Below are 25813 nucleotides of genomic sequence, written 5' to 3' on the forward strand. Positions count from 1 at the left end.
GACATGAATCCTCTATTTACCAAACCAGTAAACATTTCAAAAATCGAGAAAAACACTCTTTCCTTTGTCTTTTTATGTCATCTTAAGTATTCAACCAGTGTATTACAGCATCACAGAGAATACATTCTAATGTGTGCTGGAATAAAAGTACAGAGTATGAAATACATGCATTTTGTTTTACAGAGACCGTGCAAGAATAATTTATTATTTTTGACATTTCTCCTTGATGAGTAATATTTTTGTTGGTCTTAAATTTCCTGATATTTCACTTCTTTTTTTGCATATTTTAATTTGTTCTTTTTGGTTATACATGATAGTAGGGTATATTTAAATGTATTTGTACAAACATGGAGTACATCTTACTCTAATTGGGATCCCAGTCTTGTGATTGTACATGATGTAGAGATTGTGGTGTATTTGTATACATACATAGGAAAGTTAAGTTAGATTCATTTCACTGTCTTTCCTATTCCTGCCCCCAACCCCTTCCTTTTATTCCCCTTTGTCTACTCTACTGAAATTCTATGTTCCCCTTTCTCCCCTTGTGTGTTAGCATCCACATATCAGAGAGACCATTCAACTTTGTTTTTTGGAGATTGGCTTATATTACGGAGCATGAGAGTCTCCAGTTCCACCCATTTACTGGCAAATGCCATAAATTTCATTCTTTTTTATGGCTGAGTAATATTCCATAGTGTATATATACTTCACATTTTCTCTGTCAACTAATCTGTTGAAGGACACCTAGGTTGGTTCCATAGCTTAGCTATTGTGAATTGAGCTACTATAAGCATTGATGTGGCTGCATTACTGTTGTATGCTGATTTTAAGTCCTTTGGGTGTATATAGAGGAGTGGGATGACCAGATTAAATGGTGGTTCCATTCCAAGTTTTCTTAGGAATCTCCACTTTCCAGAGTGGTTGCACCAATCTGCAGTCCCATCAGCAATGTATAAATACCCTTTTCCCCACATCTTTGCCAGCATTTATTGTTACTTGTATTCTTAATTGTTGGAGTGAGACCAAATCTCAGTGTAGTTTTAATTTGCATTTCTCTAATTGCTAGAGATGTTGACATTTTTTCATATATTTATTGACCATTCTGGTTTCTTCTTCTGTGAAGTGTCTGTTCAGTTCCTTTGTCCATTTATGGATTGGGTTATTTGTTTTTTTGGTGTTAAGTTTTTTTGTGTTCTTTATATATCCTGGAGATTAATGCTCTTTCTGAGGTGCAGGTGGCAAAGATTTTCTCCCATTCCATAGGCTCTCTCTTCATGTTCTTGATTGTTTCTTTTGCTGTGAAGAAGGTTTTTAGTCTGATACCATCTAATTTATTGATTCTTGATTTTAATTCTTGAGCTATACGAAAGAGTCTTGCTGAGGAACTCGGTTCCCAAACCAACATGATGTATTGGCTTTACATTTCTTCTAGTAGGTGTAGGGTTTCTAGTCTAATGTGTAGGTCTTTGATCAACTTTGAGTTTCGTTTTTTGCAGGGTGAGAGATAGTGATTTAATTTCATTTTGCTACATACAGATATCCAGTTTTCCTATCACTATTTGTTGAACAGGCTATCTTTTCTCCAATGTATGTTTATGGTGCCTTTAAGTAGTGCGAGGTAACTGTGTTTATGTGAGTTTGTCTCTGCGTCTTCTATTCTATTCCATTGGTTTTCCTGTCTGTTTGGGTGCCAATAGCATGCCATTTTTGTTACTATAGTTCTGTAGTACAGATGAAGGTCTGGTTTTGTGATGCCTCCTGCTTCACTTTTCTTACTAAGGATTATTTTGGCTATTCTGGGTCTCTTATTTTTCCAAATGAATTTCATTTTTTTTCCTATTTCTATAAGGCCATTGGAATTTTGTTAGAAATTGCATTAAATCTGTATAGTGCTTTTGCTAGTATGGCCATTTTGACAATATTAATTCTGCCTATCCAAAAACATGGGGAAACTTTCCATCTTCTAAGATATTCTTTAATTTCTTTCTTTAGTGTTCTGCAGTTTTCACTGTAGAGGTCTTTCACCTCTTTTGTTAGATTGATTTTTTTTTTTTTTTTTTTTTTTTTTTTGGTATTGGGGCGAACCCAGGGGCACTTAACCACCAAGCCACATCCTCAGGCCTTTTTTGTATTTTATTTAGAGACAGGGTCTCACTGAGTTGCTTAGAGCCTCGCTAAGTTGTTGAGGCTGGCTTTAAACTCATTATCTTCCTGTCTCAGACTCCCAAGTTGCTGGGATTACAGGCATGTGCCACCATGCCTGACATGATTTTTTTTAAAGTACAACCAAATGTGTCAGAGTTAGACACTGATGTAGGAAGAGCGCTGCTTTAGTAAGTTGAGCAAAACATGGCTATTATTATGGTTTGGATATGAAGCTCTTGTGTTAGTGCAGGAATATTCAGAGGTAAAATGACTGGTTATGACAGCTATTACCTAATCAATTCATCCTAATTTGAATGGACTAACTGGGTGGTAGTTGTAGGCAGGTGGAATGTGACTGAAGGAAGTGGAACACTGGGATTTTGTCCTGGAAAATTTTATCTTCCCTGCCACACACCCCTACCCTGGCCTTTTGGCCTCTGTGAGGTGAACAGCTTTCCTTGGACATGCCCCTCTGTTAGAATGCTCTGCCTCTCCTCTGATCCAGAGAGATGAAGTCAGCCAACCATGAACTGAAACTCTGATACCATGAACCCAAACTAAATCCTCCTCTAAGTTGTTATTGTCAGGTGTTTTCATCACAGTGACAAAAACTGACTAACACAGCTATGAGATGTCAGATAGATTACAAGGGACAGAGAATAAGTCTGGGCCTGATGGCCAGAGGCTGTATAGTGGAGAAGAGATACTGAGAAACTGACCTGGGTCTTAAAGAAGAAAATTAATGAATGCATTTCCAGCAATATTATAGATGAGATTGTGAGATCTTAAATGTAAGTAGGAGGGGAATAAGTACTGTAATATGAAGATTAAGAGAAACTTGATGACAGAATTATAGATATCAGAAACAGGCAGTACATTTTGTTTTGCAGTTTTTCAGGGAATCTAGACTACAGAGAAAAGGATATATTTAAAGAAGGTGGATGAAGCGATTCCAGATTCTGCTCCATAAGGAATCTTTAACTATTGGAAATTGTGTAGAATGGGCATGAACAGGAATAAAAGTTGGATTAAATACTTTCTGAAATTAAGTAAATTATAAATAATTCCAGCATCCTCAAAAGGAATCTAAGTCTAAGAAGTAAAATAAGCAATGAAAGAAAAGGCAGAGAATGAGAAATTTTAAGCTGGAAATAATGGACTATATTTGTGAACATTGCCTTATAATTATCCAATTGTTACCTAATATGTATTTCATCTTTAATCATATATTTGTAGAACAAATGAAGGTCTTATGGTATCTTCCAATCTTTCTTCTTCCTTTCAAGTAGATGACAATTAAAATATTTCAGATACATAAAAATCTGCTTAAGTTTTGAAGAGATTTCAGAGAAAGGAGATTTCATAAGTGAAAATATCTTATATTTGGTTGGTAGATACAGTCTCTGCCAAGGAATTACTATTTGTACAGAGAATTCCTCATTTATATCAAAATATAAGTGTATTTAGTTTTGGTCTGTGACTTGATATATTTCATTTGAACAATTTCTTTTCTGTCTCTACTTTCTTGAATCCATTATAGTACTTTTGAGCTTATTTCTTTATTAACTCCAGTCTTAAAAGAGTTACTTACAACTTTTTATATCACACTGTTTTTGGCTAGCCTTTGAACCCTTTATACAAATCTTTAATCTTTTAAAATTATATGCAGTCTCAAGTATGTTGCAGACCTTTGTAAATGTATCTGATTGTCATGTTTCATCTTAACACAATTTCCTAAACTACTGTACAAAAATAGTATTTATAAATAATGTGATTTATTTATAAACGATTTCACATAATTTTGGGGAAAGAGGTATTTAGAAACTGATTTATGGGTGGTCAAATAAATAAAACAGCAATAAATCCATATTTGACTATGCTACTGAGATAAAACTGAGAACACTTACACTGTTAGAACATTTTGGAAAGGGATGACTTAGCAATGAATTGAAATTGGAAGATCAAGGAAATTATAAGAAATTTTAGGAACACTGATAGGTATATTTATTTAGCTTCCTCATTTATAGAGCATCTCTTCTTTGAGCTTTAATATACTAATATTCAATGTAAGTATACAAGTAAAGATTGGTCTACCTTGTATTCCCTATGGGCTTTTACATACTGATTTTTATGTTTCAGTGGTGATATATTGCTAAATGTAGTTATGCACTACAAATAACAGTTAATTTACTTAGTGTTTGTGGTAATTTCAAGTTTGTTATCTCACCCCACTTTTCAAAACAACTTTGTAATATAGGATATTTCTGCTTTTCTTTTTAATAAATAATAATGTAAGCCTTGGTGAGATTAATTATATTCTCAGTATAGGTAGTGGCATAATAGGGTCAAATCCAGTTGGTTCTAGCACCAGTGTGCTCCACAACCTTCCCTTACATTCATAATGTGTTAAACATAATATAAAAGTTTTCTTCCTGAGAGAGGGTGCTTGTATTGACTGGCATGGGGGAGGGTCAAGTATGGAGTTGGTCAGTGCTGGCGCCTGGTAAATATTTACAAGCTGGCTGTTTCGGAATGGGAAGGCAGAGTCCTGGTAATGGAACTTCAGTAGTAAGAGTTTTTCTAGGATGAGTTCAGTGTACTTCTTGCTGATTTACATTTATCATTCATATTTGTGGTCTGTTATTCAGGGCAGCCCACATGATTCATTGTTAGTGTGCAAATCAAGAGTCATTTTGTGGAGTTGCAGCTAGTGGTAGAGTGCTTGCCGAGCACTTTTGAGGCACTGGGTTTGATCCTCAGCACCACATTAAAAAAAGGCAAGTGTCCATGTACAAATATATATATATATATATATATATATATAAAAAACATATTTTAATATATATACTTAATATGTATATTTGAAAAAGAGTCTCTTTGTCCCAGGAATGGAATGAAGTCAGCTGAATCAGTTTTTGAGTATCATTGTCATTTCTACTGTTACTGTTTATACAGGAGTGATGGGTTATCCAGCTTCTTATGTTCACTTCATTTCAAAAGGAAGGATGATAATTAGATTTAAGCATAAAATGAATATATGTTTAATTTTATCCTATGACCATTTGGAAGCTAGTTTAGATTACTGATTCACACAATAAAAGTGAGAGTAAATTAATCTGCAACATAATATAGGGAAAATATACCATGTTATTTTCTGGGTTGTTAGATTAATAAAATATATTACATATTAAACTAGAGAAATAATTAAGTAATGTTTTCAGTCATTTTTGCCACCGAAATTCTATTTATCTTCTTATGAGTTAAAAGAATGGTAACAACTTGTTCATTGATTATATTCTTTATAAGGAGCTCCATAATAAATTAAATTGTATAATCTATGCTACTCGTTCTAAGAATAAACTCTCAGCATTCTTCTGTTTTTATGATATCAGCTCTTAATATTATATCATATATCTGTTTAAAAATATTCTTTAGGAACCCTGAAACTAAGCCTACTCATGCAAAGGGGAAAGGAAAGAGATAAAGCATCCCAACTTGACTAATCAAGATTGTCAAGTAATTTTTATACCTGAATTATTTTCATGCTTCTTAATTCTTTTACTTTGTGTATTGTCAGTATAAAATTATTCCTACACATACATATTGATATAAAGATCAATTTAACCACTTGACAGTCCATTTAGATGTTTCTGTGAAAAAAAGTATTTGCAATGGCATCTATGTTTTCTGGATTGGTATTTTATGTGGATATTATTTTTATTTTTATTTTTTATATTTTTGGTCCTGGGGAGTGAATCCAGGGGTGCTTAACCACTGAGCCACATGCACATTATTCTGTTTAGAGACAGGGTCTCACTGATTACTTAGGACCTTGCTAAGTTGCTAAGCTGAGTTTGAACTTGTGATCCTTACATGGATATTAGTAATTGAACCCTGTGGCAAACATCATCTTATGTTGATGTCCGTATACTCTAGCAGTCATAATGTTGTGTTTGGAGTCATGTAAGCCTGTAATTTTCCAGTTTAATGTTACTTTCTTCCAAAGAGTACAGTTATGAAGGAAAGGAGGGGAAAGAATAACTATATTGGAGAATCCTGAGCAGTCATACTTGAAGACAGGTGATCCAGCTTAACATAGACAGTGATAGGTCATGTTGATATTAAACCTTTTGAATCTGTATTGAGAATGTCATCTTATCTCTGATGTCTTTTTCCCAATAACACATTTCTTTAGTGTAACCAAGAGGAAAACATCAGACAATTCCCAATTGAGTGGTCTTCCAGCAAATACTCAACCAATAATCCTCAAAACTATTCAGGTTATGATAAAGATGAAGTCTGAAAATTTATGACAATCAAGGAAACTAAGGAGCCATAATGACTCCATGTGATGTTGTGTCTTGAATAAAACCCTGGAAGAATAAAAAGACAAGAGGGGAAAACCGAGGAAATCTCAATAAATAATGGGCATTAGTTAAAAACATTATATCAAGATTCATTCATTAATTGATCAATAGATCATACTAATGTAAAAAGTTAATAATAGGAGAAACAGCGTGGGATATAGTAACTCTGTACCATTTTCTCAACAATTCAGTAAATCTAGCAAATCTAACACAAAAAGATTGTTGAAAATGAACCTACATATGCAACAATATAGAAATACCTCAGTCATCTAATATTCAGTCAAAGAAGCTAGACACAGAGAATATATCAGATATTGATCTATTTTTATGAAGATCAAGGATAGGCAAAACTCATGCTATTAGAAGTCAGGAAAAAAGTTATACCTGGGAGAAAGAAGAAATGGCACAAGGGATTTTTGGGTTGCTATTAATATTCAGATCCTTGATGTTTGTCTTTTTTTTTTTTTTTTTTTTTTCCACAAATAGGACTCTTTATTTGTCACTAATAAAAATCTGAATTTTAAACAGATTCTTGAACTGGTGGTTCATATCCATCAGCCCGTTCAACTTTAGCACCCGTCTGGTCCCCAGGAGTTTTTCCAGAACTACTACCTTCACCATGAAGCTCCATGAGTTTTCCCAATTCAAACTTAGGCTTCTTCAGCATTTTTACTTTTCTAACAAAGACATCGTGAAGAGGATAAATTGATTGACAAGCTTTCTCTATGCCTTTCCCAATGCTGTCTGGAATCAGTTTATTGACTACTTCTTTCAAGTCATTTGTCTGCACCTCCCGGGTCATGATTTCCATCATCTTCTTTCGGATTTGGCGGACCTGTTGGTGCTGAGCATAAGAGGTCTTCCGTATCTGATTGTTGCGTTTTTTAGTAAAACCAACACAAAACAGACGCAGCAAATAACCATCTGTAGTCTTGACATCAACGTGAGCTTCGATCATCGTCTGCCATTTTTGACCATGGAACACATTTTGTCACTGGTAAGATTCATGCCATGGAAGTTGGTCAGGCAGTTTTTTCCCTGAACGTCCTCAGTAATTAGTTTGAATTTCCTAAATGCAACTTCATCATTCTGTATATCAGCAAGACTCACTTCAAACACACGACCCTTGAGGCCATCAGAGGCAATTTTGGTTCCTTGGGTCCTTGTGACTAATGTTTTTCCAATATTTCTTATATTGAACATAGCCGGTGCTTTCACATCATACCAATCTTTCTTAGAAAATGGATCAACCACTTTCTTCTTGGCTCCCTTCTTGCCGCCTTTCGTAAGGCGTTTGTTCTTGCCTACCGCCATGGTGCCGCTCAGAGAGCCAAAAGGTGATGTTTGTCTTAATCACGTGGAAGTGTGGACTTTGAAAAGTCTAATTGAGATATACCCAGGATTTTTATTCTCATCTGTGTATTTGTATAATACTTCAGTAAAAATTAAAAGGCAATTGAAGAATTTATATTTTTTCAGTGCGTTTTTACTATATGCATTACAATGTTTCTTTTCTTTTTTTTTAGCTTTAAAAAATGCATTTTATGCTAAAAAGAAAAAAAAGTAAGAAACATTATACTTTTAATTCATAAAAGTAACTTATAAGTTTGATATTGGTATATCTATTTGTAATATTGAAATTTTCACTGTGTATGTTTCTTTGCTATTGATTTTTTAAGTCACAAATATATCCTTAGAGAAACAAAACATTCTCTAGAAATTAGACAAACATACTATCATGTTTAGGAAAATAAATCTATAGTTGAGAATACAATGTATTGAACGCATGCCTAAATTAAAATACTTTATAAATTATTATAAATCAAGTGTGCAGTCCTTTACAATAAAAAAGAAATTCAGTGCAGTTCTTAAATATCCCTGGTGCTGATGCAAGCTCCCCAGCTCCTTATGGATAGTCCTAACATATTATACTTTTCATACTTCTGTGCTTCTCAAGATTGTCTGCTCCTTCCTCATCAAATATTGTTTTACCCTTTACATTGCGGTCACAGTGACCTTTCTACAGAGAATAACACCTTGGTTTAAACCCCTTCAATGGTCCCTCCACACTGTCTGGATAAATCTAAACTCCTCAACAAGACTGTAATAGTTTGTTCATTGTCCCTTAACAAATTCCTTTTCCTTCCTCAATAAAAGAACACCTGCATGTTAACTGGACAGATGGTCACTCTTTCTGATAAGCTGACACTTTCCGAATTCTTGCATAACTAATGGACATTTCCTGTAGTGCAGATGCACAACTTCTGGGAATATCTGTAGGGGAGGTAGTTTTGATCCACTGTCTCTTCCCCATTTCTCCTGCTTCAAAGGCAGACATGATGGAATGTAGACATCTAGGACAATAAGGTGGAAGACCCACCTTTCACATGCACTAATTACCTACTTTAGACCAGACAAACGAGACTTCTAACTCATTCTAACTCATTTAAACTCCTTGAGTGTTGAATCTAATTCTAATGTTTCCCTTCAATCCCCACCTCAACCTCTGCTCTTTATGTGGAAAACTAGAGAGTGAACTCATCAGAAGAGAGAAATTGTTGGTGTTTTTTTTTTTTTTTTTTAGTTTGTTTGTTTTTGTTTTCTTTTTTTTTCCCCATTATGTAACAAACTGCTTGAAACATAAAGCTGTTGCCTTAGAAAAGTTTTTATTGAACTTGATGGATGAGAAGTATCACCTCAGGCAAAAATTAAGTTCAGAGGTAAATCTTAAAGAAAACCTTTTTAATTTATCTTCCATCCTCACTGCATAGGAGGGAAGAAACAGGGAGAAGAATTTAGGAGAAATACAGAGGAGAGAAAAGATGAATCTCAAATATTGTGATACCTTCAGAGGGAAAAAGAATATACTGTTTCCATTATAAAAGAATATGATTCTAAGAAAATATGTAATAAAAAGAATAAAGGATTACCATATATTAAATACTTTATGATCATATTCAAAAATTCAATAAAAAGGTTGGAAGATAAAATTTTACACAGTAGAACAAAAAATAAATAAAAAATAGGAGGATCAGAAGATGATAATTTTGTAGTATAGACTTGGAACACTCATTACCCAAGCACTGTGAATTTTCAAAACGGGTCAAAAAAAGGACTGAAGAAGAGAGAATTATCAAAAACATAACACATACACATATCTCAAGACATAAACAATAACTATTGAAGAGTACATGTATCTATTCTTTATCTCATGCACCCCAATCCTAATCAGTGATTACATACCACTTGACAGAATACTAGTCATTTAAGAGAAAAAGATAAATCATGTAATGTTTCTGATCTCGGGTCGCCTCCTATCATGTTGCTTATTTATTGTCTATGTCAATTCTGGTCTGGAGGAATGAATATTTCATAAATGAGTAATGTGAACCCTTATTTACTTGAATGCTCAGTTTCTCTAGGGGTTGGTTATATTGGATTGTTGATAGTAAACCCATAAAATTTTTGTACAAAGACATAAATATTTATACTTTTGATAGGAATTTTGAATAGATGAATTTTCTTTAGTTTGTTATTTGACTTTTCTTAAAAAAGAGAATTTTAATATACCAAACAGGTTAGTGGACAGATCAAGTAGAATGGGGTGGGCCTATTTATTTCAGACATACATAGAAGCTTTTGTATAAAAAGATGGAAGATAAACCCCAAGAGTAGAAGTAGATTAGTGATGTTTGAGAACCCAATTCAGTGCTTTTTGTTTTCCCTTAATAGTCCTTTATTTAACTGCAATCTCGAAACTCAAGAAAATGGTCTACGGGATTGTCTAATTAAATCCCTGAGTTCAAACACAAAATCATGTAATACCCTGAGTCCCTGGTAATGCAAATTTTGATAATAATGATTGATAATTGGTTTTCATCCTCAACCTAACCCACGTTTTCAAGTGAAGGTGATCAGAGGAGGGTAGTAGTATGAGATAAATTAGACCCGCACTCCAGATAGGTTGAAGAGAGGTACTCATAATCCTTGGTATCCATCCTTCCTCACTCCTTGGACATGGGTACTAAGACAGCAAACCAGGAGGTTTCTTCCATCACTCTCACTGTGCAGGAAACCCCAACTAGTCTCAGAACCTGAGCTTTTTCCCTTCAACAGCTAAAACAGAGCAGACAGTTGCCACCAGGTGGGGCAAAATTCCAACTGGGATTTGGATTTGGAACACAAAGCCAGACCCATAAAACTCTGCACAACCTACTTGCTTAGGCTTATTGGGTTCATTTTGTTATTCTCTAAATATCATCACCACCTCTTGCATGAATGAATCTCTTGGACCCTGCTTACTTATAACAGGTTCTATTGTGCTTAATTGGTGCTAACTGAGGTTCTGCAATTACACTGTCACCAAAGAGGAAGAAATCAACTGAGCAGAGTTCAATTGTGTGACAAATTTTAAGTTATAGCTTTGCTGTCTTGGGCTCAGTTGTCTTTTCACTTCTAATAGCTCTACATTTCATAATAGATGTACGAAGGATGTTAGCTATTATGTGAAAACCTGTTGTTTTTTTGCTATAATCCCTTGTGCCACATTGAAGCTTCAAAGAAAATCAACTTTCTAACAGTAGCAATCACTCTTCAAAGAAAAGTTTGCTAAAGTGCTTATGAAAACATACCAGAATAAGAGGAATATCATTGTGAGTATAAATACCAACATCTTAAAATCTAGTGTAATAATTGTGACTACAATAAGGCACGAGAAGAGCATATTTCAGTTGACATAGTTTACATATGCCTTGCCAATGTCGCCTGTTACTATTTTTACAAACTGACACATTTTTATTCATTAAAAACACCTATGACCAATTTAGACAATTGTTGACTTAATATCATGCATAACTTATATGTTGTCCTCAACCCTTATACATTAAACTACTTGAGGATTTATTTTATTCAACCTATATTTATTATGAGATTACTACCTGTATGAGCAGAAAGGAAGGTCTTTTTTTTCTTTTTTTTTTTTTAATGAAGTCCCCTTCAAAAAGAAAAATACTTTCAAATGTTTTGTGTAACCATATTTGAAGTTATTAAATAAAAGAACTTAATATTTTTATTCCTTGGGGCTTTAAAATGATAGATGTCTAGGTTTATCTTTGAAGTAGCCAAATGATTTATTTTTAAATATAAAGCACCTAAGTTGTTCAAATGGAGGTAGTACACCATGTAATTTTGGTTAAATGGAAGTATTCCTATACCATCACAAAATCAAACTTAAGCATTATCATTTGCTTTGTTTTTAGTATAGTTAAGTTACTATTTTGATCAAAATGTATCAAGGTAAATTAAAAATGGTCTCCATATGTTTTGATGTTTGATAGAGAAAAAATAATTTGCATCCCTCTTGCCATTTCTGGTTTCAAATAATTGAGAATAAACTTCAGTGTAAGTGGATCGAAGTAAAATGACACCAAGGTTTCTGATGAAAGGCAGTCTGAGGAGTGACCTCTCATGCAATGGTGTGCTCCAGTGCGTGGGCCACGCTGACTCTTCATCTGTTTTTCCAGCTCCAAGTTCACTACCATCTTGTTGTTGGTACATTCAGATCAGTCTGATAGGGAGTAATTACACCCCAGAAATTGAAAAATGACCCAATTGGGATTTTCCCACCCCCCTGGAAAACTCTCTGTTGAACGCTTACCTGAATACCACCATCTGAGCTGAATCCCAGAGTGGCCCGCTCAGTCCCACAGAGTGAAGACTGGAAGATGCTCTCCCTGCCCTGGAGCTGAACAAGCTCATCTGTTGTAGGTGTTCCTCCTGAGAGGAAGGAAAAAGGGAGAACTTTACTTATAGATCTTTTCAAGCTCTATTAATTTTACCTTCTCACCAGTAGAAGAAAGGAGGATGTGAATAAAAAATGTGACTCCATTTGCAAGGAAGCTTTAGGAGTGTTAATACATGTCCCCTCACCCATCATCCCAATCGTCCATTTTTTATTCTTTTGTCGACAAGATTTCAGCATTAAGAATTGACTGTATTAAGAATTTGATTTTCCTCCCTATGGGGAGGCAATTAGCATACCAATAGGACTGCTTTCCTACCTTCATGAAGCTGATATAATGCTAGGATAGTATTGTTTTTGGGGTATCTTTTGGGAACACTGATGATCCGTTTATTGCTTATTCTCAGAAAGCTCTACATACGGGACCCATATATGAAAATGAAATATTAATAGATTTAAATTCCACTTATCACTCTACAAATTCAACTCCAGATTTCTTGCACATTTTCTCCCCACAACAATATATGATTTCACAATGAATGGCTTTGCTTACATTGTGCTGAGAAGTCCATAAGTATGTAATTCTCGTGTGATATGTCTGTCTTCCCAATATGTTAACTCCAGACACACTGAGGTTCATAGAATGTGGGTATTTCTGCAGCTGTTGAACAATTTCCCATGTGTGATTCAAGACATGCTCTGAAGTGTAGTTGTTCATGGAACCAGTACCTGATGCGGTTGGACAGCTCTAGGGGAGAAAGAGGCAAATAAGAAATACCTGGGTCCACAATTCCACTTTGCCAAGAAAGCACTGAAATTTTTCAAAGCAGTACAATAATTAAATCAATTCTAAAGCTCTCTGTACTCAATTCTGAAAGTTTGTTATTTTTCTTTTTCGTCCCATGTTATTTCCAATCACATTGTCAAGAGGAAGTTTGGCAATAATAATTCATATGCATATAGAACTCTGATTCAAAAATCTATAAAGCACTCTAATAACAAAAAGCCAACAGTAAATCTGCTCCCATTTTGTAATTATTTGAAGGTACAATGATTATTTGAAAGTTAATCCTTTGTTGGTTGAAATCCAGAAACATAGTCTAAATTAAATTATTTGCCCTTGTTCTTCTACAAGTCAAAGTAATCATAGTTCTTGCCAATTTGTTATTTTGCTATCTCTAATCAGAATCAGGAGATTTTGGGAAGTTCGACCTGGGCTTGCTTTCTCTTTCCCTTTCTATGGAAAGTAGGAAGTTCCTTTAGGGTCTTAGCAGTTCTATGGTTGAATGAAAAAATCTTTTGTGAGCCATACTTTTGAAAAGACCTAAAGAATTAATTGGATGTACACAAGTACCATAGCACTGGCCCCACAAAGTGAAAGTTCAAAAGTGAACTCATTTAATTGCAGGTCCTAGTACTAGAGCTTTTCAAACACCATTATTATTTTGATATTATTTCTTTGTTGGCTATATTTCATTGTCAATTATATTATTTTTAAAAGAATGTCCAATGGAAGTTGTAGTCTGTGTGTTCTTAGATTGTTGAGGGTTTCGGTCAGCTGTACGTAAACTTGAGGGATAATTTGGCAATAATAAAATGCCATCGTAACCTCATCCTTTTAACAGAACTTTTCTTTTCACCCTCTGAGTTGGTGAATTTGGGTGTGTGTTGAATATCTTAGGTAAGAAACTGTTTTGTCTGTTGTATTTGTGCTTGAACAGCAACTTGACCGGGTTGACATTCTTGGGTCAAAAAGAGATAGTGATATTGGAGGGTTGGTTTAACTTGCAAAAGTTTGAGAACAGACCACTAAGCCAGATGGTTTGATGTCTGAAGAGGTAACAGGTGTCACAGCTGATGCACCTTTGTATTCTAGCTACTGAGCTGGTCACTAGGAAAGTGGAGATAACACCCATGTCCCTCAACCAAGAATCTCAGGATGGAAGCTGCTGCCCACCTTCTTCAGCCAGGTTCTTCTTTCCTCTGGCTCAGATGGCTTCCTCACATGGAAAGGGAGCCTGGGGCACAGATGAGTGTTTCATTACCAAACTCCTCCTGTACCCAAGAAGCTGGCGTAATCAAAGTATAAATGTACTCATGGCTTTAGGCAAAATATGCATTTAATAATAAACTTCTCAATTTTCTATCTTCTGGTCCCCAAACAAATTTATTATTATATCTGTTTTTAAATTTGTAATTGCATTTCTTATGAACAGTTGTGTTGTTATCAACACATTTTAAATGATGTGATTTTGTGGTAATGTATTTTGCAACTCTGATTTATTTTATTGACAGACGTCATTGTAGGGGAAGTGAGCCACTAGTGCCCTTTCTATTTGTTTTCTCAGTAGAGAATATGCATTTTAATAACTTTACATATTACTCAATTAACATATTCAAAACTTCTGCATTGTAAAGCAAGATATTACATTTTTCAGGCTTTATGTTTTTCTAACATTATTAATTATGAACATTTTTTAAACATACAGAAAAGTACAGAAATATAATAGGCACATGGTACCAGTGGTCCAGATTTAACCCAAGTTTTTGTTTGTCAATTTTTTCTAGAGACTTTTCTTTTTCCTATTTAAGCCACACAGAAAAAGCTAAACCCCTTAGTCTTTGAATCTCAACCTGATGATAATTAGGGTTTATGGCACATGCAAAGCAAAAGTGGGATTTAAAATCCTTTCTGTGTCTGATATGATGCCATACTGATGAGAAAATGTTGTGAAGTCCCCGCACTGCCTTTTCTTTTTGCTAGTTTCTAAAGGAATGTTTGAGAGATCTTGCAGTTTATGTATCTCAGAGCCTTGAGACTTTCTGTCAGTTGTCTCTACACTTGAAGGATAACTTGGTGATTTTAAATTAGTCTAAAATAATATATTTTCTGCAGAACATGTGGATTTGGACATTGAATATTTATCTAATCCTTTCATCATAGCATTTTCTTTCATCTTCTGGGTGGGTAAGTTTGGAGCTTGATATCTTTCTTGATTCCTTGCAACTCGAGTCTGTTATGTCTGTTGTCATTGTACTTCACAGTTGCTCAGCTGGGCATGACATCTTTGGGTCACATTTTCTCTCCCTCAGAACTTTGTATCCACTGATGTTCCCTCTCTGTCATTGATGTTCTGGGAAAGTCTGTGGGCAGCCTGGCTTTCCTCCCTTTCACCTAACTTGCTTCTTCTGCTTGGATGCCTATCTTCAAGCACAGGTATTTCTTAGTGGTGATTGCTCACCAACAGATTTTACAGCAGCAAAATTTTGTAATTTAAATAAGATCAATTTGGTAATTTCCTCCTTTTACAGAAATTGTCCTCTTGAATACATATTTTTGTGCTGTAACAGTGAGGTCTGTTTATTATGAAAAGGAGTATCTCAACTTTGTATTTCACCCATGCCTGTTATTTGCTCTCCAATTTCTGCAGTCAGTAGTTCCTTAAGCAAGAGAGACCTTTGCCTTGGATACTGTGATTTAGAGTACCCCACACTGCCTCCTCCAGCTGCTATGTGGGGCAAAGTGGCCATGCCCATATAGGTGTGTATTTCCCATCTAAATCATACTTTAGTAATCGGGAACCTGGATTCCCCAACCTTTGGCTGCAAACACATTTGAAGAACTTGTAGCAGCTTATTATCATACATTCATACATTTTGTGTTAGAGCAAATCAATCCACTGTTATACCTATCTTCAGACAAAGGACTGGCCAAGGGTTCACTGTTTGCAGGAACTATGTAAACAGCTTGGAAGACTAGGCTGGTGTATCTGCATATGGACATTTGAGGTACCTGTCCCTATTGTAGGGTAATTCTGGGATGGGAAAAAGAGAGTGATGGTCCAGGACTTGGGGGTCAGGAGTTAATCTTTGTTCACTGTTGCACTCTGACATGGAATTCCAAGTTGTCCCATATTCTGTATTGCAAACTTGCTTGCAGGTCTTTTTATCAAGGTTTATTTTTAAATATTTTAAAAATAGTTTATTAGCTTGCAAGGACCCTTATTTCATATTTGGAGGTATAGTATTCTACTCTTACCCCAGACTTTTAAAATGCTAAGGGCATCCCTTTCCAAATCTCTGGGTTTTTCCTTTCCTTAGTTACTGTGATTATGTCCCATCTTCCTTTGTGTTAATAATACAGTTTCAGGTCATGTCCATTCTCTATGTTGCTGGCTGCATTTTATTTATTAGTTTGGAAATAGTAATGTTTTAGAAGTCAGTCTGTTTGGCTCTCCAATTCTTCTTCTATTTTATTTTGTTTGTTGTATATGTTATTAAAAGGGCACTATGTCTTCCTCTGTTTCTTTTCTCACCTCACTAGCCACCATAGTGTCGAGTCACTTTATGGATTCTTTTCTTCCTACTAACTTTTTAACATAAATCGCTCTGCTAAGAACTTCCAGAAGTGATAGAGACTTTCCCTTAACTTGTTTCTATCATATCTAAGACTGAGTTACCTTCCCAGGGAAGCCCTAGTGTGAAGGGGCTTATTTCAAGTTCTAGCCTGGGGAGCCTGAGGACTATGGAACAGGTGAGGGCCAAGGGGAATCCTTTGTAGAACAGGTTCCTTCCTAGCTCTTGGTGCTGCTGCACTCAGGTTTATCATGGGCATTGGAAATTTTTGCTCTGTGCTGTATTATCCCTACTGTGCAGTGTGACTTCTGCCTCAGCTGTTCCAGCAATTGCTCGCCTCTCTTCTTTCAGCCTGTCTTCTGCTGTCTGGTGGTCCACACAAAGTCCTTGCTATTTTCCTTTTTTTTTTCTTTATCCTTGGCATTACTTGTAAAAATGTAGAGCCTTTATTACCTCACTGATACCATTCTGAGGCATTAAAGTGAGTTCTAGGACCTGTACTGAGCTTAGGTGAAACCTTTTTTTTTTTTTTTAATCTGGTCATATTTCAATATAAGATATTGGATTGTGCCTTTTTGGTTTTACATTTTTTCAAATTAGTAATTTATTTTTTAATTTTCTACAGACTGCATTTTGACTCGTTGTGAACATTTTTGATGTTAAATGTTTATGCTGTTTACTTCGAACATTACTGAGGAAGGAAATGCTACTTTACTTCATCATCCATTTCCTAAAGTTTTCCCTATGGCCTCACTTTTTATGAGTCTACTAATGCATTTGTGCTGATAAAAAAGATTGAAAAAATTCTAAAAGAATACTTATGTTAAAAAAAATTTAAAAGTAGCTCCCTTTTCAGGTTCCTTCAGTGCACACTTTCTACTATGATTGCTGGCTCCTATTCCCCAGTTTTTCATTTTTCATTCTTTCTAGAGATTCCACTCCTCACCTTGCTGTCTTAAAATAGTTTTGTTCTTTAGTTAGCTCAGCGGACCATTTAAAGTTAGGAAATGAGTTTAGAAAGAAAAGCATTTTTGGAAAAATCAGACTCGGTGACTTTTTTGGCATTCAAACTTTCCTCTTCTAAGCTCTTGCCTCTTTGATATACATCTTCCTATCTCTGTGTGGTGCATCAGTTTATGTGTTGTTGGGAGCTGGATATATTACTCTGTTGCTTTTCACAGTATAGTCTAATCTATCCCTTAGCATGCTAACACTATTTGCTAAGCAATTCTTTAAAACAACTTGTAATAGAAAGTCCTTCAATAAGCACATGCCTGTAATCCAGTGGCTCAAGAGGCTGAGACAGGAGGATCACAAGTTTGAAGCTAGTACTTCAGCAACTTAGCGAGGCCCCAAGCAACTTATTGAGAACTTGTCTCAAAATAAAACATAAAAAGGAGTTGGGGATGTGGTTCAGTGGTTAAGTTTAGTTCTTGGTACCCCCTCAAGAAGAGAAAAAAAACAAAAACAAAAAAGAAAGTCCTTCAGCAGGATGGTTTGATACCTGGTGCATTGTGACCTATTTTGAGGGGCACTGAATAGTAAATTTTACTTACCAATAATGAACATGTATGCTACAGAACTAATCTACTTTTAAGTATTAAAAGTAATTATTTAAATTTTTCATTTAATATTATATTATGTATAATTAACTCAAAATGAATTATATTCAGCTGTATGTTGATTAAAATAGTAAATGTGTGAAGAACTGGACAGTTCCTTATCCCACATACTCAAGTCATGGGCCTGAGAAAAATGTCCATTTGAGCCCATCTTCCTACATGTGATGAAACAATGAAGGGTTGAGAAAAAAGGTTTAAGAGACAAAGTGACCCCATGGCAAATGCTATGCCTTATGTTATTTTTTTGCTTAGGAAAGACCAATGCAGGTGTTTTAATCTTGAGAAAGATTTTCCCAGGTATTGTTTACAAATGTACAAAATAAGACAAATAATGCTGTGGTGACTTCATGTTATGACAGTCTATTAAACCAGAGGCCTGGGAATGGAGTTGTGGGAACTGACAGGAGACTTGTCTAAACCTGAACAATCATTGCTTCTATTTGTAAAAAATAGTTAATTTTAACACAAAAATCTCTCTTTCTGTCTTGCTGGCTTCTCTTTCTTTTCAAAAGGGCAAAAGAAGCCCATTCCATGTCCCTGTTACCCATCCCTCTTCAAGGCAGCATGTTCATCTCCCTCCCCCTTTTGGATCTGTCAGCCGGTGGTATATTTGAAAATGGCTTATTACTTTATTGGAATTCCTTATTATGCAAATGTTTAGCATTAGCCTTCTAAAGAAAGTCTTGTTTGAATGCATTCATATTAGAAATAACACAATATTTTTTCATATCCTCTAATTCTTGGTTTCCAAATATGAAATCCATGTGTTTTAAAATTCACATGCCCAATATTCAAAATATGAAATTTTGAAATTTCAAAACATTTTCCCATATTTATAATTTTCTATAATGTGGCATATTTTTAAAAATTCCTCTTAGTAATATTATTATAAATGCCACAATTTTCCCTTTTCTTTCAAGTTAAAGTTTACCTCAGTAAAAGAGAAAGTCTTATTTTGAAAGAAGAAATAGTATGTTGGGGTTTTACAGAAACAACATAATCAGTATGCTAATTATGTTTTATAAACTAGGAATTCATAGAAAATTTGGTAAAATACAATAGAACTGTATAGAATTTTGGCCACTAGAGGGCTTCAATATTTTCTTTTTCTTTTCTTTTTTTTTTTTTTTACCAATACAAGTATAATTATGAAAATAAATGATGATTTTTCATATGACTACCAAAAGTTTAACTGTAAAATTACACAGTTTTAGGTGTGCTAATGTTATATAAAATATGCAACTATTCCATTGAGATTATAAGCCAAGTATGTAATATATTGGATGTATCGCAAATAGTGAAAGCAGTATTTTATATCTTAAATATGCAGAAATAAGCAAATAATGCAGATTCACAGATAGGATGTTTTACACTTTTTATATGTTCATTGCCTGAACATTTTTAAAGGGTTAGAAATGTACTCCACATTTTGCTTCTCCCAATTCCATGTATAGGACATGCATATTTATAGTATCTCACAATACCATTTGTTAAAACTAAAGTACAGGAATAGATTTTGCTGTAAATATTCTGTTCGCAAAAAGAAACAAATGCATGTTCAAGTCTTTCAGGGATTTATCAACAGAATAAAATCTATGAAAGATCAATTTTCAAAATCTCCTAGCAGATTTAAATGGCTGTTTGCTTTGTGATGAGGACTTCCATTGTTTTTCAAATTATGTGTAATTTATTTCTATAAAATATCTCTGGAGCCCCATGACAGTAAAGACAGATGCTTGAAAAGTCTATTCTAAAAGAATTTCAAATTTTAAATTCCCTCTTTCTCCTTCATCTCATATATTCTGGTTCATTAAATCAGATATGAATTATATTTTAAAATGTAATTCCCCTTACACCATTAAGAATGCTAGAACTCAAGCACAGAAAGGAATATCAGAGTGCTTGCATACCTTCATTAAACCAAGGATAATGTCCTCAGGTGCATTCACGATAAGACACTACCATCATAATTGAATAAAATAGGTATTTTCAAGTTGAGAAAGATATTCTAAAGTTGGGCTATAGAGATTTTCAAATGCTCTCACTAATGCAAAACTAATATAATACAGCCTCCTTATTTGCATCATTTTCCATAATTTTCCCCAGGTTTGCTTGTGACAAGAATAATCTTTTTTTAATGACTTACTTTAGGGCAATGCCTTTCCACTTCCTCAAGGCTCTGCAGAATCCTAGATGCTCACATCACTTTTTTGTTTAAACCTTTTTTGGCTGCCTATGACATTGGGGTCAAAGCCAAACCCATCAGGATAGTGATAGGACAGGCACTTTGCATCTCCTCCAACATCTCTTTTCCTTTCTGTCTTTATACATGTTATCCTCTTTTCCTAGCTTGTTCTTCATTAACTAAATCTCCCCCAAATATGCCCATGTACACACACACCATGCCCCCTACACTCTACCACATGGAATGAGTTTCTACTACTAGAACTCTTGGTTTATTTTTTTAAACTTCTTTTACTTTGTGTTTTATGGTGCCAAAGTGCTCTACCATTTTTTTTTTATGATCCTTCAAAGTCCAAATATCACAGACCTTTTCTCTCTCTCTCTTCTCTTTTTAAGTTAATAAAGTTGAGAAGTAACGCTACTAAAGACCCAGTTCTGTCATCACACAACTAGTGAGAGTTCAAAATAAAGTTGCATCCAACTGTCCCACCTTCCAGTCTCACAATGTTATTAAAATCAAATTCTCTAGTAATATTACTTTGAATTTTTTGAGGAAAGCTATTATTTCTACAGTGTAATTATGAGCTTGAGCTATCAAGAAGAGGATAAATAGGTTTTTGATCTTTATGACAAGTAATTTAATATTCTACATTAAGGTAAATTACATAATAGGGTGATTTACTCAATTTCTTCTTCTTTACATTGTGTACTAAACATTTACCTCAATATCTAAGTTGGGGAAAGTAAAAACATGTCAAAATATCATTTTAATGTAAATATAAATATTTCTTTTGATATTTATAGATAAATGCTATAGTAATCTTGCAAGTTTGATATATCATTCTGACATCTTCCCTCCAAAAGAACTATTTCCAGAAAAGATGTACATTTTAAAGGTGTGTGTGTGTGTATGAAAGAAGAGATTAGAAATGTTATACATTTAGTTTATTTACAGTCCAAATTCATTACTTCCAAAGGTTATAGGCTTATACAGAACTCTAAGTAATGGATCTCTTGTAAAAAATACTTTATTGCATTATTTTCATTATTTTCATTATTTTTGCTTCAATTCATTTATTCCCTCAGTATGTATTCCTATTCCAGATATTCCTGACTACAAGGTTCTGATTTTGCCAAGGAGACAAATTTTAAGAGGCTAATTAAACCTAATTATAGAATGGAACATGGTAGGAAACACACACAGGAGCTCTAGGGTAGTGTAGGAGGACTGAGAGAGACCAAGAAGTTTGCCCAGATGGAAGCTAAGTCTTAAAGGGCAGGTGTGTGTGTGTGTGTGTGTGTGTGTGTGTGTGTGTGTGTGTGTGTGTGTGTTAGCAGAAAGGCATAACTAGGCTGATATGTAGAATGACTTACACAAGGACCCACAGGCAGGAATTAATATCATCTAAGGACTAGGAGAAATGAGGAGCAGAGTGAGAACGAGGGGCACAGGAGTACCTGGTGTGAATAACCTGGCTTGACTCCCATGAGTACTGCAGTCTTGTTAATTACCTGTCTTCATCTTAAGAGCAATGGGAAACATCTGAAAGATTTTGTTAATAATACATATTATAGAAATATGTATATAAGAAATACATATTTTAAAAGAATGTTCTAACTGCAATGCAGAGAATAGATTGAATGGGAGAAAGAGTAGATTGGATACAGAGGAATTTTGTTATTCCTACTTTACTGGGGATGCTGAAAGAATACTTTACAAAGCTATTTTAACATTGACTAGGAAAATAATAGATAACGTGGGACTTTTTTTCTTTTTTTATTTACAATTTTACAAATGCAAAAAGATGTGAAGGGTGAGAACTGTAAGATTGTGTTTAGTTTTACAGTTCCATTACTTTGAGTTGCAGCCTCCTTCTGCACATGATGAACATAATGGAATCATTTTGAAGTATATATTTATAAAGTGCAAGTAGATGAGTCTTTGCATCTATTAGGCTGCTAAAGCAATTATGATGAAGGATGTTTCTTTCACACTTTACAGGAAGCCTCAGCAGAGGCATGCTGCCTGATAAAATAACAAGAAATCTTAGGAAAACAGAAATTAAAGTTAGTAATGCTGTTTCAGTCATTACAATCTGTGGGTAATGTTTGTTATAGAGAGAAGAACAATTGTAAATAGCTCACTTACTAAAACAGAGACAGGTAATGTGGGAATTACATGAAAAGTTCATAACTTGTAGCATATTTTAACTATGGAACTGAACTCTGCTTTAAATCTTCTTTATTTCTTAGTATTTATTTTATATTTTCTTACACTGAAAAGTAAACATTTGGGCATGTGACAATTAGAAACTGTGTATGATAATTTAGGAGATTTCTTCTTTCTTCAGGAACAATTCAAAAATATTTATGGTTGTAAGAGAAAATGAATTAAATGAAACCAGGTACTTTTTGTGTTTGTATTATGGGTCTTTAAAAAACACTTAAACATCTTGGTTTTACAAATTTAGAGCTAAAATTTTTAAATCATTTTGGTCTTAAGAGCAACATAAACTGTTGAAACTTGTAGTTTTCCAAGGCTGTTAGGGTTCACTAATGTTTTTAGGCAAAACATATCTAGAGTCGAAGTTTATATTTAGACCTGTGCTTTCTATATACTATCCATGCTAAAGCTAGAAAATAATTAGACAAACCCACTAAAAACATCTGCATCTATCTACTGTGTCAGAACACTTCCTGGAGTTGAAAATCTGAATCTCTGGGAGACTGATCTTTAAAACTGCAATCAATAGTAAACTCCAGAAAATGGCTTACAGCCGCCCTTGCAACCTGACCCTCATCTACCGTTCCAGCTTTGTTTCTTATTAATATGCCATCCCCTACTTTTTAACACATAAAAATATTATAGTCAATACCTCCATGTCACTAAACGGGCTATTGCCTCTGCTAAAAAAGGTCTCTTCCTCCAAACTTTATTTTATCATTCAAGACATTTTTCAGATATCACCTAGTTTTAAACTCTTTCTGAACAGAAAAGACCTGACTGACCTGCTTGGAAAGAAAAAAAAAATCACCTCTTTTCCTGCTGTCTTGTACTTGCATATCTCTTAACACTGCACAAATCATGCCATATGGGATTATTAGTTTGTATGAAGAAGACCCCCTATATAGTTTACCTTTTCCTTTGATTTTTTTTAGGTGCTATAATTTTAACTCTTATCAGGCTAATAATATATGCACGTGCACCCTTACCTCCTAATCAAGTTCTAAAAGTCTTAAGGAAAATAAAATTCACCTAATTTATCATCTCCATCCTATGTTAGGTCTATTCCAGGAGGAGAATTCTTTCCAAATGTTTTTGTTTCCTTAGTGTAAACTCTGTTCCATATGCTGAAGCACTTTTTCAAAAAACCTTTAACATTGTCATTTTACTCAACTTTATGGAAAATAAAGCATTAGGAGTTTTGGTTTTAGATTTTTTTTGTTTTGTTTTATTTGACTTTTGCCTAATGAGGAGGAGAAAACCAGTAACTACCATGTTTGAAACAAAAATTAAATAAACAATGAGAAGAAAATTTAAACCTATGTATCTAAACTTGAACCAGCCTCTCAAAAGAGAATTCAAGCTTCAAATGAATTCTCTTACATAACATTAACTGCAGTGGTTCTGTTTTCACCTTGATACCAAGGCATGACAACTTTCCAGTTATAGAATCTGTTGAGTATATTCCATTATTAGTTATCCTTGGAGCCTGAATTTATGTTTTAATTTAGAATAATTGCTTACTAGGACCATGATACAGTTCTCATTGCATTTTTGCACTTCTGGGTAATCTATTTCTTAGATCCTATGTGTTCTTTATTTCTCAGATTCTATTTTTACTATAAAAAAACATGTATTTAATGAACTTTTAAAGACTGGATGCAAGGGAAGTAAATTGTCTTTGTTTCAGGTATATAAAAATATTTCAGTTTGCTCTTGAAACAAATTGTTAATTTAGCCAGGTATAGAATTGGGGTTCAAAGTATTTTGTCTGTAAACTTTTGAAGCTACTGGTAAAAGGCCTTTCATCATCCATTCTTCCTGAAGAAACTGTGGTTACCATTTTATTCCCATTTTTTTCTGGGTGTCTTATGTTTGGTAAGTGCTTGAAATTTTTTTCCTTTTCATTTATTCTGATAAACATTGTTCATTTCCACCTGAAACTCCATTTCTATATTTCTATTCTCAACTAACTGTAGATATTTTCCTATTATTTCTTTGATTATTGTTAATTCACATTTTGTCTCTTTCTGTTTCTGGAACACCTTAATCAGTCATTAAAGCTACATGCTTTTGTTTTGTTGCTGTTTTGGGTGATGATTTTTTTTCTTTTAACTTTTCTCTTGTATTTTAACTTTCTAAAATACCTTATGGTTGAGAATATTTTTAGGTTTTGTTCATTTTGGGGGGGGGGGGCGTGTACCAGGGATTGAACTCAGAGGCACTGGACCACTAAGCCACATCACCAGCTATTGTGTATTTTGTCTGGAAACAAGGTCTCCGAGTTGCTTAGTGCTTCACTTTTGCTGAGGCTGACTTTGATCTTGTGATTCTCCTGCCTCAGCCTCCTGAACTGCTGGGATTACAGGCATGTGCCACCGTGCCTGGCTTAGATTTTATTTTTATTTAAGACTTCCTAACAATCTTTTCTCTTAATTTAACATTTGCATTTTATACTCCAAACACTTTTCACTTTTCTGACTGCTTTTTTAAATTTAACAGTGTGTTCTTTTTTTATAGCTGCAGTATGTTCTCAAACTTCTCTAAATAATTAATTAAATTTACTAAACAGTTCTCTTTAGTTCACTAATAATGTCAGGTTTATCTTAAATATTGATCTGATCATTAATTTGGTCTTTCTATTTTGTATTCTTGCTTAAGTAGCACAGGATCCTCAGTCATATTATATTCTGACTATATAGGTGTTTTAGAGTCATTCTATATGCATGGGGCAAGGGAGGATGCTGACTGGAGGGTCTAAATATGTCAGATGGGTGTGCAAGACATTAGGGATCATAGAGAAAACAAGCTGGCAGCTCTGATCCATTCTCATCAACCTCATTGGAAAATAAGTAAAGGATGTCTTTATCTTATTTTCTATAAGCCATACACAGAGCTGTCTTTTTATCCAAAGACATGTTCAGTTTCTTTGCAGCAAGAATCCCAGTTTTTCTTTAGGATATGAGTTATTTCTGGTTACCAGTGTAAGTGCACATGAAAATGTGGGGCTGGGGGACACAGTCTATCCTCCTGAGCAATGGCACAATATCCCACTCTAAATTTTGGGTTATGTCTCCTCCACCCCTTATTCCACTTTCACACTTGGAATCCTTCCAGGACTTCATCAGTGCTTTTTCCACCTTTTTAATTAATCTAGAAAAATATCTGGTTAATT

The 25813-nt window shown here is 34.4% G+C and overlaps 1 protein-coding gene and 1 pseudogene across 3 annotated transcripts in view; one reads left to right on the forward strand and one right to left on the reverse strand.

The window, feature by feature from the left end:
- The window catches only part of PRR16 (proline rich 16), a 272472-nt gene that overhangs the window by 133504 nt on the left and 113155 nt on the right, over nucleotides 1-25813 (forward strand). The window lies entirely within an intron of this gene.
- On the reverse strand, nucleotides 7005-7845 carry LOC306664377 (small ribosomal subunit protein eS1-like; annotated as a pseudogene). Its single transcript has one exon. The product of its transcript is annotated as a small ribosomal subunit protein eS1-like (transcript).

Source organism: Sciurus vulgaris (assembly GCF_902686455.1).
Source record: "Sciurus vulgaris genome assembly, chromosome: 6".
Classification (NCBI taxonomy): Eukaryota; Metazoa; Chordata; class Mammalia; order Rodentia; family Sciuridae; genus Sciurus; species Sciurus vulgaris.